We start from the raw sequence: 14,088 nt of genomic DNA, 5'->3' as shown, positions 1-14,088 counted from the left end.
ATTCAGTTTTCTGTACCATGAATGCTATTATTTAAATTAAACAATAGTAAGAACAAGAATAGGTACATGGCCATCACTAGTAACTAATACTGGAACTGGTTATATAATCTTATGTGTAGAAAAACCATGATTACTAATAATCTATTCTCTCATGATGGGTTTCTAGTTACCAAAAAAAATTGGGAAGATAATACTGAGTATCCACCTACATCAGACTGTTTTCTCACTATTGATGTCATAATGGTTGGTACATGATCACAATCAAGGTAGCAAAGAGATATGGTAGTATGAAGTAAAGTTTATATTTGTATTCAGATTGCTTTGGTTTTAACCTCTCCTGGCCCAGACTCATCCCAGCTGCCACATTACAGTCATCCTGTCTCCTTAGGCTCCACTTGGCCATGACAATTTTTAGATTTTTCCATATTTTTCATAAGGTGCAAAGTTTTGAGGGTACGTTGGTACAATGTATTTTGTAGAATGATCCTTGGCTGGGATATGCCTAACATTTGTTCAAATGCTTAAGCCAGAGTTATTGTGTTTTGGAGCAGAAGATCCAGAGGCATAGTGCCATCCATAATTATCACTTCACACAAAGATTGTTTACTCTGAATATTGCGGGCTTTTTTTGGTTCCATACAAATTTTAGGACTGTTGTCGTTCTGTGAAAACTGCTGTCAGTAATTTGATGGAAATTCCATTAATTCTGTCAATTGCTTTGGGAAGTATAGACATTTTCACTATATTTGTACTTCTGATCCATGAGTGTGGAATTTCCTTCCACTTCTTTGTGTCATCTTGAATTTCTTTCATCACTGTTTTATACTTTTCTGAGTATAGGTCGCTCACCACTTTGGTTAGATTTATTCATAGATAATCTTATTTTTGGCATGTGACTGTAAATGGGACTGTTTTCTTAATGTCTCTTTCTACTGCTTCTGTATTGTCTACAAATGCAACAGATTTCTGTACAATGATTTTGTATCCTGTGACATTGCTGAATTCATTTATCAGTTCTAAGAGTTATTGGGTGGACTCTTTAGGGTTTTCTATATATAGTGTCATGTAATCTGCAAATCGTTTTGTTTCGTTTGTCTGCTGGATGTGGCTAGGACTTCCAGTAATTTGTTTACTAAAAGTGGTATGAGTAAACATCCCTGTCTTCTTCCTGACCTTACAGGAAAAGCTCTCAGATTTTCCCCATTAAGGTTGATTATAACTGCAGGGTTTTTATAGTTAACCTTTATGACGTTAATGTATGTTTCCTGTAAACCTACTTTAGGGGGTTACATGCATGAAAGGATGTTGTACTTTGCAAATGTTCCTTTCTGCATGTATTGAAATGACTGTATGGTTCTTTTCTTTTAACGTTTATTAATTTTGAGAGAGGCAGAGCGTGAGCAGGGGAGGGGCAGAGAGAGGGAGACATAGAATTCGAAGGAGGCTCTTGGATCTGAGCTTTCAGCACAGAGTCTGACGCGGGACATGAACTCAGGAATCATGAAGTCATGACCCGAGCTGATTTCAGACTGTTAAAGGATGAGCCACCCAGATGCCCCAATCATCTGGTTCTTATCCTTTCTCCTGTTGATGTAGTGTATCACATTGACTGATTTGCGAATATTGAACCACCTTTGTAGCTTGGGAATAAATCCCACTCAATTGTGGGATATATTTACAGTTGTTACATCTTCTTTTTGGATTGTACCATTTACTGTTATAGACTGTCCTCCTCTGTCTCTTGTAATGTACTTTTTTAAGTGTATTTTTTTCTGATACAAGTATTGTTACTCCAGCTTTCTTTTGACATTCATTTGTGTGATGTTTCTCTATCCTCACTATCATTCTTGAGGTGTAAAGTGGGTCACTTGTAGGCATCTGTTTTATTTTTTCATCCATTCTTCCTACCTCTCTAGTTTGGAACATTCACTCCATTTCCCTCAATATTGATTGCTATGTATATATGTATTGCCATTTTATTGCCTGTTTTGTTGTGGTTTCTAATGATTTTCTCTGATCCTTTCTTGCCTTTCTTTCATGTATTGCTTATTTTCTTTAGTGATATATTTTGCTTTCCTTATCTCTATTCTTAGCATATGTATGACTGGTTTTAGGATATGGCTACTGTTAGGTATTTATATAACCTCTTCTGCGTTTAGCAGTTTGTATTAAGTTGATGGTCATTTACCTTTGAACCCATTACTTTCTCCTCCCTAGGTTTTTGGCAGATGTTATTATATTTCAAATCTATTTCTCTGAGTACTGTAACATTTTTTTTCCAGAAATGTTCATTTTTTTACTTGAATTTGTCTTCTACCTCTATACTGTCACTGTTGGTCTCCCCTTTCCACTCAAAGAATCCCTCTTCATGTTTCTTGCAGGACTGGTTTAGTGGTACAAACTCCTTTAGGTTTTGTTTGGGAAAGTCTGTGTCTCCTTCATCCCGAAAGATAGCCTTGCTGAATAGAGTATTCTTGGCTGCTGATTTTTCCATTCAGCACTTTGAATATGTGATGTCACTCACTTCTGGCTTGCCAAGTTTCTGTTCAGAAATATGTAGCTAGCCTTATGGGTCTTCCCTTCTACGTTAAGGACTGTTTTGCTGCTTTTACGAGTTTTCTTTATTCTCACCCTAATTTGTAAGTTTGCTTACAAAAGTTTGTGTGTTGGCCTGATTTTGATGGGAGTTCTCTAGTCTCCTGGATGTGGATGTTTGTGTCCCTCCCCCAATTAGGGAAGTTTTCAGCTATTGTTTCCTCAAATAAATTTTCTTCCCCATTTTCTCTTCCTTCTGGACTCCTACAATACGAATACTATTATCTTTCCTGTAGTCACTGAGTTCCCTTAGTCTCATCTCACGTTGCAGAATTCTGTTCTCTCTCTTTGGTTCAATGTGATTCATTTCCATCACTCAGTCTTCGAGGTCACTAGTTTGTTGGGCTGCTTCTTCCATCCCTCTGTTCATTCCAGCAAGCATGTTTCTCCTTGATTATGTCCTCAGTGTCTATGTTATATCTTAACTCTCTCAGGGGTCTCACTCTTCTACTCATTCCACAACTCCAGTGAGTATCCTTATGATCATTGCTTTAAATTCTGTATCAGGTATGTTACTTATATCTCTTTGGCTTAGATCTCTGGCTGTGGCTTTGACTAGGTCTTTCATTGTGGATACACATCTCTGTGTGTGCATTTTGTGTCTCTGGCTCTATTTCTCTGCGTTAAGAAAGTCAGCTGTGCCTTCTGATCTTGAAATTAATGCCGTTATGAAAAAGAGGTCCTGGAGTCCTCAGCAGTGCACGGCTCCATTTATAGGCCCTGGACCTTCAGGAGGATATCGTATGGGAATTGCTCACTCCCTGCTGTTGTGTCTGGGTTACTTTTCCTTTCAGTGCAGGGGTTTGCACTGATTGCGTGTCTGTTGTGGGCTCTGCTTGCTCTCAGTGGTGTCAGTGGGACCCAGGCAGGCCAGCTGAGTCAAGAATCAGCATGAATACATGTGTCTCCTGTGGCCTAAGCATTGTGTGAAATGCCATGTTTACGTTGCGTCTCTACACAGGCAGGGACCTGGCTATCACTCATCCTTCTGGATCACCCGGTGCTGGGTCAGCTGACCTCCAAAGCACCAGGATGTAAACTCAAGGGAATTCAGCCGCTCTGGGTTTTCATGCCAAATGTCATGGAGATTAGTCTTCCCTGTGTCAGCTCCCTCGTGTGAGGGCTCACTTTCTCTGCTCCTTCTGCAGGCAGCCAGCCTCCACCTTTCTGACCTTTCTAACCTTCCTGCTGCAGCTTCTATTTAGGTGTGGAGTTTGTTGTGCCAGTCTTGGATCCCTCTCTGGTTCATGGACTTGGATGTGGATGTTATGCGGTTGAACACATGGGACAGGGTGAGCACAGGGTCCTCCTCCTCTGGTATAATTAATTTTTTAAGTGTATTATTTTGGATTTTTGAGACATGGGCAGACAGACTCATCTCACCCGTGCACTTCAGGATTAGAAAGGAACGTTCCCACGTTTGCTTCTAGTATTTTGTGCTGTGAAACTCTCTTTAATGAGGTATAATTTACATATAACTAAGAGCCTCAAATTAAAGGGTATAATTTGATGAGACTTGTTCTCATGGATACAGCACCATGAAGTCATATGGTTGCTCTCTAAACCTTAATCATGATCTCTTTGTGTCTAGCGCTAATGTTGCTTTTGGAGTAAGGACTTTTTTTTTTTTTTTACGTTTTCAGATATCGGCCAGGTAGCTGAAGGCCTGCACTAGGGTACCTACCTCCTTTTCGGATAGACTGTATTCCCGTAAGTATTGCCGTCGATCTACCTTTGGACTTTATCCTGCGTTGTATCTGTCAGTGTGTTCACTTAATTTTGTTGCAGTACTTTAATGCTGAGGGATGCATAATTGGATTGATTTTCACTAAATGGTACGAGCTGCAGTTCCAATTATGACAGAAAGCACGTGCTTCCTGTGTTAGGTACTCAAGAGCAAGGCAGATACCGTGGACACTTGAGCTGAGTATGTCACTCGGTGTTTTGCCAGCCCTCTTCCCTTCCCTGGGAGACAAGGGTCTCGTTTTGGTCACACAGAAATGTAGGTGAAGTCAGCAGAGAAGGGTCCCCTCTCTTCTCTTCCATTTGTTTTTCAGACTCCCTGTCCCTTTCCCTGACTCAATCCCCCAGGCCCACTGCTCCACTCCAGCCATGATCAGGGTGTCCTCCAGCTGCTGGCCTCTGCTCTAGCCATCGCTCAGTGAGGAAACTACAGGAGGATTATGTAGTTCATGGGTCTGATCAAGAAATCTCTGCTCCTCAGAGCCCTCCTACACGTGGTGCTGTCTGTGGGGACCTGGCACCCTGGGCGTGGGTCTGACCCTCACTCCTCTCGACAGTCACTGCTGGTCCCTCATCCTTCTCCACCATTAGATCTCAGCCATTTCCTAAGGACAGATACCTGTCTGATCCCAAGGCACCATGGAGTCAGGGGATATTTCCAAAATAATTGAGCATATGCACCCCATCAATCTAGATATAGGGAGTTCCCATCGCCCCGGAAAACTCCCTCAGGCTCCCCTGCACAAAGTGTGATCTTGCTTCTATCCTCCCTCACCACCATTTGTGGCACTTTGTTACCTGTGTGTACAGGAACCCCCCTGTGTGCACTCAATGGGGAGCGAGAGTAGATGGCCCTAGAAGCAGACGCTGACACAGAGACAAAACAATGAAAGGTAGATTAGGGGACAGTAGGAAGGACAAAGTGGAGGGGACAGGATGGGCAGGGAAAGCATTCAGGTAGATCGGACACCTTCTTAAAATATATACAAACACGATTGTCTGTCACCGTGCACAGTCCTCTTCAAATTTCAACAGAGTTGTCCTATAAGGCAAAGCGATTTTGGTTTATTTCCCTGTGGTCTTATGTTTTCCTACATGCATTCTGTCTTCTGTAGTTTATCTGTGGCCTCAGATGAACACTTTAGTGTGTGGCTGCATCTGTGAGATTATGTGTAATAGAAAATGATTGTCTTCAGATCTAGGCCTCTGAATGTACACATTCCCATAATTATCTTTTCTTTCATTGTGTGACAGGGCCCGAATTCTAATAGAAAAACGAGGGACATTGTCTTATATTTTAAAACAGTGATTCCCACTCCCTGGGCTGAGTTGGTAACAGTCTTAGTTTAATGAACTCCCATGACCATCTCTTTTGGAGGATCATTGTGTGGAGAGATCTTAATGGGGGGACCCTTCCCAGAGATTTTGCAGACGCTTTATGCACTCAATGTCTTCTTTTTCTCTTGTTCTTAGAAACAAATATTACCCCTGTTTTCACAGATAACACAGCTGTCATAATATTGTGAGAGAAGTTTGAGGAGATGCAAAGCTGTAGTCAGGGTGATGACAGGGGTCCAGCAGTGGTGTCATCTGGCCAGCCCTGAATCGTAGGATGAATGACTCAGCTAATCTAGACCCTGTCTCCACTTTTAGTCTCTTGAGGGCTATGAACTTGGGCATACAGCATTTTCATAAGACCAAGTTAAATACCCCATATATCCAGGGCTCTTTTCCCCCCACAAATATCCAGAACCTTCAGGAAAATCCAGGGAGATGAGAATCTTTTTAGGTGATTACCTGCGTGCACTGAGAGCGATCCCACATAGCAGTTCCGTATGGACCTCACACTCCCTGCTCAGGCTGTGGCCTGAATGACCTCCAACTGCATCTCCCTGACCCCAACACCGTCCCCTCTGCACCTCCTCAAACTCTGCTTACTGTGCTCAACTTCCCTTCTATTCCTGTATGATTCAAGGCTCCCCCGGTTTTGCCCTGGATCCTCACTGGTGATCACAAGTAATGAATGTCCCTCTTTCACACAGGACACCTGATGCTCTAAAAGTTAGGGGTGCACTTCATTCATTACAGACCCCAACACATTGTGTCTCCAACATACCCACCAGTACTGCTGATACGTCTACTTTTGAGTAAAAACTCCTCTTTCATTTGACAAGAGAAACGTATAGCGCACTGTATTACAGGGACATGCCACTGCCCATTGTATGTATGTCCTGAGAAACTTGAGATATGCTACAGTGTCCTCAGGCAGTTTGTAGTTGGATTGCCAGGACTCACAACTGTCTCTACATCATTGCCACAAAGTCAATCATGAAGAAGATGAATATACTTTACCAGCCACTCAGCCAGTTCAGGTCCTCTTAACAAATAGAGTAGATGGAGGAGGGGGATGTGGCCTATAGCCCATGACTGGTGGTGAAGGGTGGTCCGCGGGGTACAGCCTGCAAGGCAATCCTGGGAAAGGACCAGGACTCTTGCATACAAAATAGCCTGCGGAGAAGAAATGAGAGGTATGTTCATAGGACAGAATAGAGCACCAACACCAGCAAAAAGCGGAAACCCAAAGCAGCAGTGCTCATATCCTACTAGCTTCCCCACCACCAGGTTCCAAGAGGGCAACAGCAGCGCCAAAATCTCTACCCATACTTTGGGTTGGGGAATGGATGTGATTGGGATAAACTAGTGTCCCCACATGTCTGGAAACGTGGAAACAGCAAGGGCCCTTTTCCTAGAAGATCTATAGGCTGAATACTAAATTAACAAAGTAGCATATTCTAGATAGGAAAGCAACTATGTCCAGGATCACACTCCACCCTTCATCCCCTCCACCACAGAGGCTGTTTATTGTGTCTGTGAAGAACTACAGAATGAGAAGGAATGACAATCCCAGTGTCCACACATGGAATCATACCCTCGTGGCTCAGAGCTCTGCCTCTAAGCCCCTGCCCAAACTACTTCTGTCCCGACAATGGGGTCTCCTCCTCTCTGGAAGTGCTATCCATGGACACAAAGACACATGGGGAGATGGGGATCCTGAGGGCCTGCAGAGGACCTGGGAAAGCGTGCTCTTAGAGAAACAGGTAACCGATACATGTTAGTTGGGTTCAGCTAATTTATTTTAGTTCGGAGGTACTTCTCAGCTTAAGTGCAGTACACTTTGGAGGGTAAGTGTGTCCTCTGGAAAAATGAGCTGAAATTCTAAAAGACAAAATTAGCACAAATGCACTTTGATGTCTGGTGTAAGTTTCCATGTTTTAGCTGTACCTGTGACACGGGACACGAGAGAACGTGCTCATGTGAACACAAGTGAAGGACACCGTGGGGACTTGCCACACAGGTAATTTTGGATTTTTTCTCTTCACAACTTAAGTTTCAGTGCATGTTTTCTATCACAAATATGCCACCTCTTATAGTTCAGAGTGTTTGTGCCCAGGGCACACCTGAAGGGATTCTGGACAGCATATTTACCAAAATGCTGATGGGTATGAAATTTACATTCTAAAGGACACATACAAAAATATAAGTTGGAGTGAAGGCAGTTCGCATTTTTATATTGTAACGATACCCACAGATTTTTGTGAGCACGTTAAAATCCTCAATAGAAGGTAACAGGAGAGGAAGACACAGCAAGAGCAAAGATTCCACATGGAGGAGATCCACAAAGAATGAGGCAAGGTAGGAGACTTCCAAGTGGAGTGTGGTGTCATCTTCCTTCATTTATTTCAGGAACACATTAGAAAAGCCCTATGGTCCCCACCTTTAGGCACGCTTAGCTGCTCAAGTTATTACAAAAAGATGCCAGCTGGGAAACAGAGAAGCCCGTAGACTCGGCGGTAAAGGTTTTGCATTTGGGGAAAAAACAAAAAAACAAAAACACAAAAACAGCAGACAGACCATACGACACACAAACCAGAGACAAGGGCAGGAGAGTGTCCTGTACAGGAAGATGTGGCGGTCCGTAAATACTTAGAACTGAAAATGGCCACAGCATTTACTTTGTGCTTCTTGGCAGTTTTGGCAGAGCCAGTGTCGATGTCACTCTTGGTTGTGACACCTACTTCTGGACCTGCAACAAGCCCCAGAAGGGATGCAGGTTTATTCTGATTTGAGTAGACTGTTTGGAGGTCAAAAACAACAAAAAAACCCCTCCCCTCATACTTCCGACAACTTAAACTCTTTGTCCCAGTGAGATCCCAAATGACATGCACAGGGTGTCCCACATGCCTCTGGTGATCCCAAAAAGAACTTGAAGAACCATCCCTTATAACTTGATGAAGACTCCTAAAAGCCCTGACTCAGATGTATTCATCACTCATCGAACAACTATGGATGGCTGGGGGCACAACTAGATGGACCTACGTTACATTGTGCCTCATGCCTCAGAGATGCCAGCACGTGGACTGTGTACAGGGCATTTTTGCTGAAGCGCTATGTCTGATTTTCGGCATACGGCCCCATTCCTTCTCTACAAGAGACGCCTGTACCAACCCATGGTGGGGGAAAAGACGAAGATGAGATCCTGAGAAACTTGAGGAATGTGGGAATGGCAGCGGACACATTCCCCTTGCATCACAATGGTCTGTGGTACCGCCTCTGCACCTTGGCCCAAGACCTAACAGTAACAACATAAGGTGAGTGTGTTTTACAAGTCAACTCCTAGTGCTCAGATCGTCTTACCAAGTGTTGCAGGTGGAGGGATTCCGGGTGGCCTCAGGGCCACTAAGGTTCACGAGGTGGACGTGCCTAATAGCCCATGGGGGCGGGGTGTCTCCAGGGTAGGGCATGCAGAATCGTCCAGTTAACGGAGGAGGTCCCCAGGATCCAGACTGCCCTGCAGAACAGACATGACAGCTACATCCATATGCCAGACAAGAGAACCAACACCAAAAGCAGCTGTAACCCAGAGAAGAATGTGTCAGCACCTGCCACCTTCTCTGCCACCAGGATCCAAGAGAGTAGCATCAGTACCTGAAAACTCTGTCCCTGCCACTGGATAGCACCTACAGCTTGAGGTAGTAGATGCAAGAGGTTAACCTACTGCCACCACACATCACTGCCCACGTCTGTGGAAGAAAATGGCAAGGGTCCTGTCCTAGAGGGTTAACAGAAGTAATTACAGACTAAAGAAGTAGCATTCTCCAGACAGGCAGCCATCGATGTCCAGGTTCACCCTGCATCCCTCCTCTACAGCGACTCCAGATGCTCTGCTTTTGCTATATTAAGAACACAAAAAAATGAGTGGGAATACACGGCTGGTATTCTGCTCATGGAATCACAGCCACTCCTGGCAAATTATTCTGCAGCCGGACCCTCACTGTGCCTCCTCTGCTCTTCTCCCTGAGAAAGCGGAGACCTCTGGGGAGTGGAGGATGCCTGGAATCTTGCAGGGGAAGGAGAGTCTTCTGTGAAGAACGAGTTACTTGTGGTGAATGTCTACAAAGCTCAGATGTGTTCATCTTAATTCATAGGGAATTGTGACTTGAAGCATACTACAGGACACAGAGTCATTATGTGCAATGGAAAAAAAGAGGGAGAAATTCCCATAACAGATTTCATGCAAGAGTTTTGGTACAAAACTGGTATGTGTCATGAGACTCTATCAGCTCTAACAAACAGTGACTGGGGACACAACCAGAAACTGCTCATAGAAACACAACTGAAGGACACAGTGTTCAAAATATTTTTACCTAAGGTATAGCTGGAGGATTCCAGACAAGTCATTTACCAACAAAGACGGAAAGGTGATGAGTGATGATATTGGCTTTCTCTAGGACCACTGTAAATGGCACAGGGCACATAATAGAAAGTTGGAGTCATGATGTTGTTTCTAACAGGTTCATCTCCTAGCCAGAATCAAGAAAGGAAGACACAGCAGCCACACTGTTCCCACAGAGGTGAGGTCTGGAAGGGATCACCCAGGCCGGGAGACATCTGTTTGGAGTGTGCAGTCATCCTCCTCTCATTATTTCCTGAAACTCACAGAAAAACCTTAAGGTACTCAGTCTCTAAGCGCTTTTGGCTTCTAAACTTACCACAGGAAGCTGACAGACTAAAAATGGAGAAGCCTGCATTTGGAAAAGAAAGAACAAACAGACATATCACACAACATGCAAAACGAGACAAGGCCGGGAGACCATACTCTACATAAAGATGAGGGTTTGCCAAAAGAGTGACAATTGAGAATGGCCCCGGCATTTACCTTGCCCTTGTCTGCATTCTTGGTACAGTCAGAGCCGCTGTAACCCACAGAGGTTTCAGCAGTTTCTCGATCTACTAAAGACCCTAGAAGGGACAGAGGTTTATTCTGCTTTGAGAGGACTGTGCGGAATGAAAACAATCCTTTAACTCATTCCTCAAATATCTTAAACTTTTCCCTACAGTCAGGTCCCTGACCAGAGGCAGAGGGTATCCTACATGCCTCAGGTGACCCCCAAGGATAAGGGGGAGAACCGTCCCCTCACCTTGAGAAAGACCTCACGGTGCCCTAGGTCATGTTGTTTCATAATTAATCACATCACTGTGGACAGGTCAGGCGCAACTAGCAATTTAGAATTCACCAGTAAAACAGTTTTCTCAGTATACATCATGGGAAATCACGATTTCATTACAGATCAGGAATTAGTCTGAGGATGCTTGGATTCAGCATCCGACTCTTAATTTTGGCTCAGGTCACGATCTCACAGCTTGTGCATTCAAGCCCAGCGTCGGGTTCCTCACTGACCGTGTGACGGCTGCTTGGCATTCTGTCTATGCGTCTCTCAAAATAAATAAACTTAACAAAAAAGAATAACATTGAGAACACTGGTTTGGTGTATATCCTCAATGAGTCCTCAAGAAGGGTGCATTTCTTCAGGCAAATTGTTCAATCTCCCAGCTTATCTACAAGCTGCCTTCCACAGCAGTTATCATATAAGGAAAGACTAATTTGACACTATTGAGAAAAGGAAAACTGCGAGAAGTTAGCAGTGAAGCTGCAGAGTTGCACTGATACCATCAGAGGACTAAGCTAAGCTTTATGGAACTTGAATGGCAGGATGTAGGGCTACAGTTCCCAAAACAAACAAAAAGAAAGACTTTTCAAACTAGTGAATAAATGACCTTCTCCTCAAATAAACTAAAGTCTTCACATTGTATCCGGGTGGGAAGAAAGTTTCCAGGCTCTTCAGACAGGGGGATGCTAGAGGAGGTGGGAGGGTCACCATCAGAGGAGGGGCATGAGCTCCACCAGTCACAGGGACAAGTGCCTCACTGTCTGTGGCACCAGAGGAAAACACCCTTCTGTCACCCCTTCAGACCACCTGCCGTCCTTAGTGCGTGTGATTCTTTCCAGACCACACAATGATCACACACAGGAACAGGCTGCACAGCAGAAATTGGACTGCGGCACATCACAACGTGCTCCTTACCTCTCCTTGGAGGGTTCTTGCAGTGATTGGTTTCTGCCTCGTGTATCCCTCAGGCAGCCTCTTTGGTTCCATCCCGTCCAGTCTTGGATACAGAAAAATAATGGACTTCTAGAAGAGTTGCAACACCACGTCCTCTACTAGACGACTAACAGTGCAGGCGTCATCCCTGGAAACACCCATAAAAACGCAAGTCAAATGACCACACCTGTATTTCAAGTAAGCGATCTCCCTGCCCTGCTCTGCCATCTCCCTGTCCCAGATCTGAGTCTTGATCTGGGGGAGAAAAAGCACATCCACCTTCAGTCGGAAGCTGGTGCCACACTGTGCACCAAAGAAAGAGGAGGAAACAAGAAAACACTTACCTCGTTGTCCTGAGCATTCTTCTCATGAACTGCAAGCGAAAAAGCCAACAATGAAAAGCCCGTGGTTAGGGATTCCAAGGGTCACTACACTCACCCGCGTGAGGTGCTAAGGGTTCAGTATATCAGGCAGAACTCAGGTTACCTGGTATCTAAAGGTGAGCTCTGCCTGCTGCAGCTGTTCCCGTGTTTGTTCCATTTGTTGCCTGTGAGTTACAATTGCTCTTGTCAGATAAGGCCCAATATTGGGTATGATTTTAAATAAGCTGCCCACGTTCCCAACAACCTCATATCTGTCCCCTGGTACAATTTATTCTTACACATGAAACACTTTGCCCATGATTATCAATGTACAGTAGGATCAAAGCTATTGTTACATCCTTTCCTTACTCATTATCCCATGCCTGTAGGGTTCAGAGTTCATAGAATTCCTTCCCATTTTCAATCTTTCTCTAACTCATCATGTGACAAGTGTCTTTTATCATAAAGCTCTATTCTTCTATAACTTATATCCTCACCATGTTTCCCAGGGTTGCAAAGACGAGGGCCATGAAATGGCACTACCACGTTGATGGGTATGATTCATTGTACGACACACTGCTTTCCTACAGATTGTGACAATTGACAACACCCCTGAGGAATGTTAGCATGGACAACATTTCCACATAGTCTGGTCACTACTTCAGATCTGCAAATGTTTAGAAACTTAATTATTTTACTCTTTCTAAAACTTACCTTTTTTATCTGTTACTACTCTATGCATATGTTGACTTTAAACTTTTCAAAAAGATTAAAAACCAAAAAATAACAGCGGTTTCATGAGTTCCTGGTAATTAGTAGCTGAACTCACTTGTACTTGTTTATTTCTTCTGTAGCTATTTTCTTTTTTTCCCTAATGTTTATTTATTTTTGAGACAGAGAGAGAGAGAGCACATGCATGATCAGGGGAGGGACAGAGAGAGATGTAACAGAATCTGAAACAGGCTCCAGGCTCTGACCTGTCAGCATAGAGCCTGACACGGGGCTCGAACTCCCGGACTGTGAAATTATGACCTGAGCTGAAGTTGGACGCTTAAACGACTGAGCCACCCAGGCGCCCCTTCTGTAGCTATTTTCAAATTTTACCTGCAGCTGCTGATTCTTCTTTGCCGCCAGTTCACAGTGTCATTTAAAGCTTCCTAAGATGGGAAAGATACATACACAGTCAGGAACAAGGTCCAGAAGTTCCCCCTTTTTACCTCCCAGCACTCTTGAAGGCCTATGCAAATATCCCTTCCCCCACTTCTCCCATAAATGCACAGACTGACAACCGAATCAGAGAAATTAAGTGAACACTCCATTTAAGTTCAAGAAAATTCAACTTCTGTCTGCTGCCACGTCTGTACTATTGGAACTATCTTTCTAGTTCTCTTGTTTCCTCTCTTTATCATAAAGTCATCAAATAATATTGCACTTTCTGCCTTCCAAGAGTTGGTCTTTTGTTTGAGATGGTGAAGACTCATTTCATCAGTGAGTGAAAAACCGTATCTGACCAACTGTACCCATTAGGATGAATCAAGGGATCATCACTAGTCTTACACCTCTGTGGGGAGCCCTGATTCTCAGTCCAAAAGTTGTACCATGACACAGGCAATCACCTGAAAGACGACCTTCCAGAATATGGTTTCACTAACATTGCAGCTCACTCCCAGACATTGCTAGCGTTCAGGACTGCAACCCCTGCCTCCATCTTCAAAAGGCCATTCTTAGAACAATATCATCTCCTGATGTACAACCTGATATGAACTGTCACACAGTCTGGGTTTACTTCCAGGAAAGAGATTTCAGGTGGAAAACTCTCAACTTCATGGAGCCAAATCTACTTTAACAAGACTCATTCCATGGATAGTGAAGGCAGCAGAAGGCAATGCTTGGCAAGGCTGGGTTGCTGTGTTGCCCTCAGACTATTTTCTTTGTGGTGTTGACTG

At 43.9% G+C, this 14,088-nt stretch overlaps 2 long non-coding RNA genes across 4 annotated transcripts; one reads left to right on the top strand and one right to left on the bottom strand.

The window, feature by feature from the left end:
• Positions 1-4,659: 4,659 nt before the first annotated feature.
• Positions 4,660-13,525, bottom strand: LOC113597211 (uncharacterized). 2 transcript variants are annotated; one of them, XR_008289978.1, is made up of 6 exons: positions 12,640-13,525; positions 11,763-12,327; positions 9,034-9,187; positions 7,448-7,554; positions 6,691-6,846; positions 4,660-5,380 (listed from the first exon to the last, which is right to left on the bottom strand). It is a non-coding gene; the product is annotated as an uncharacterized LOC113597211 (long non-coding RNA). The 2 variants fall into 2 exon arrangements; XR_008289977.1 differs by lacking the exon at positions 12,640-13,525 and having other exon boundaries at positions 11,763-12,153; positions 12,267-12,403.
• Positions 5,747-11,953, top strand: LOC128311535 (uncharacterized). Of its 2 annotated transcripts, XR_008289980.1 has the most exons (4): positions 5,747-7,693; positions 8,742-8,987; positions 10,191-10,350; positions 11,816-11,953. It is a non-coding gene; the product is annotated as an uncharacterized LOC128311535 (long non-coding RNA). The 2 variants fall into 2 exon arrangements; XR_008289979.1 differs by lacking the exon at positions 5,747-7,693 and having other exon boundaries at positions 8,417-8,987.
• Positions 13,526-14,088: the final 563 nt, after the last annotated feature.

Source organism: Acinonyx jubatus, chromosome X (assembly GCF_027475565.1).
Source record: "Acinonyx jubatus isolate Ajub_Pintada_27869175 chromosome X, VMU_Ajub_asm_v1.0, whole genome shotgun sequence".
Lineage (NCBI taxonomy): Eukaryota > Metazoa > Chordata > Mammalia > Carnivora > Felidae > Acinonyx > Acinonyx jubatus.
Note: the sequence above shows the minus strand (reverse complement) of the source record. Positions and strands in the feature narration are given on the sequence as shown.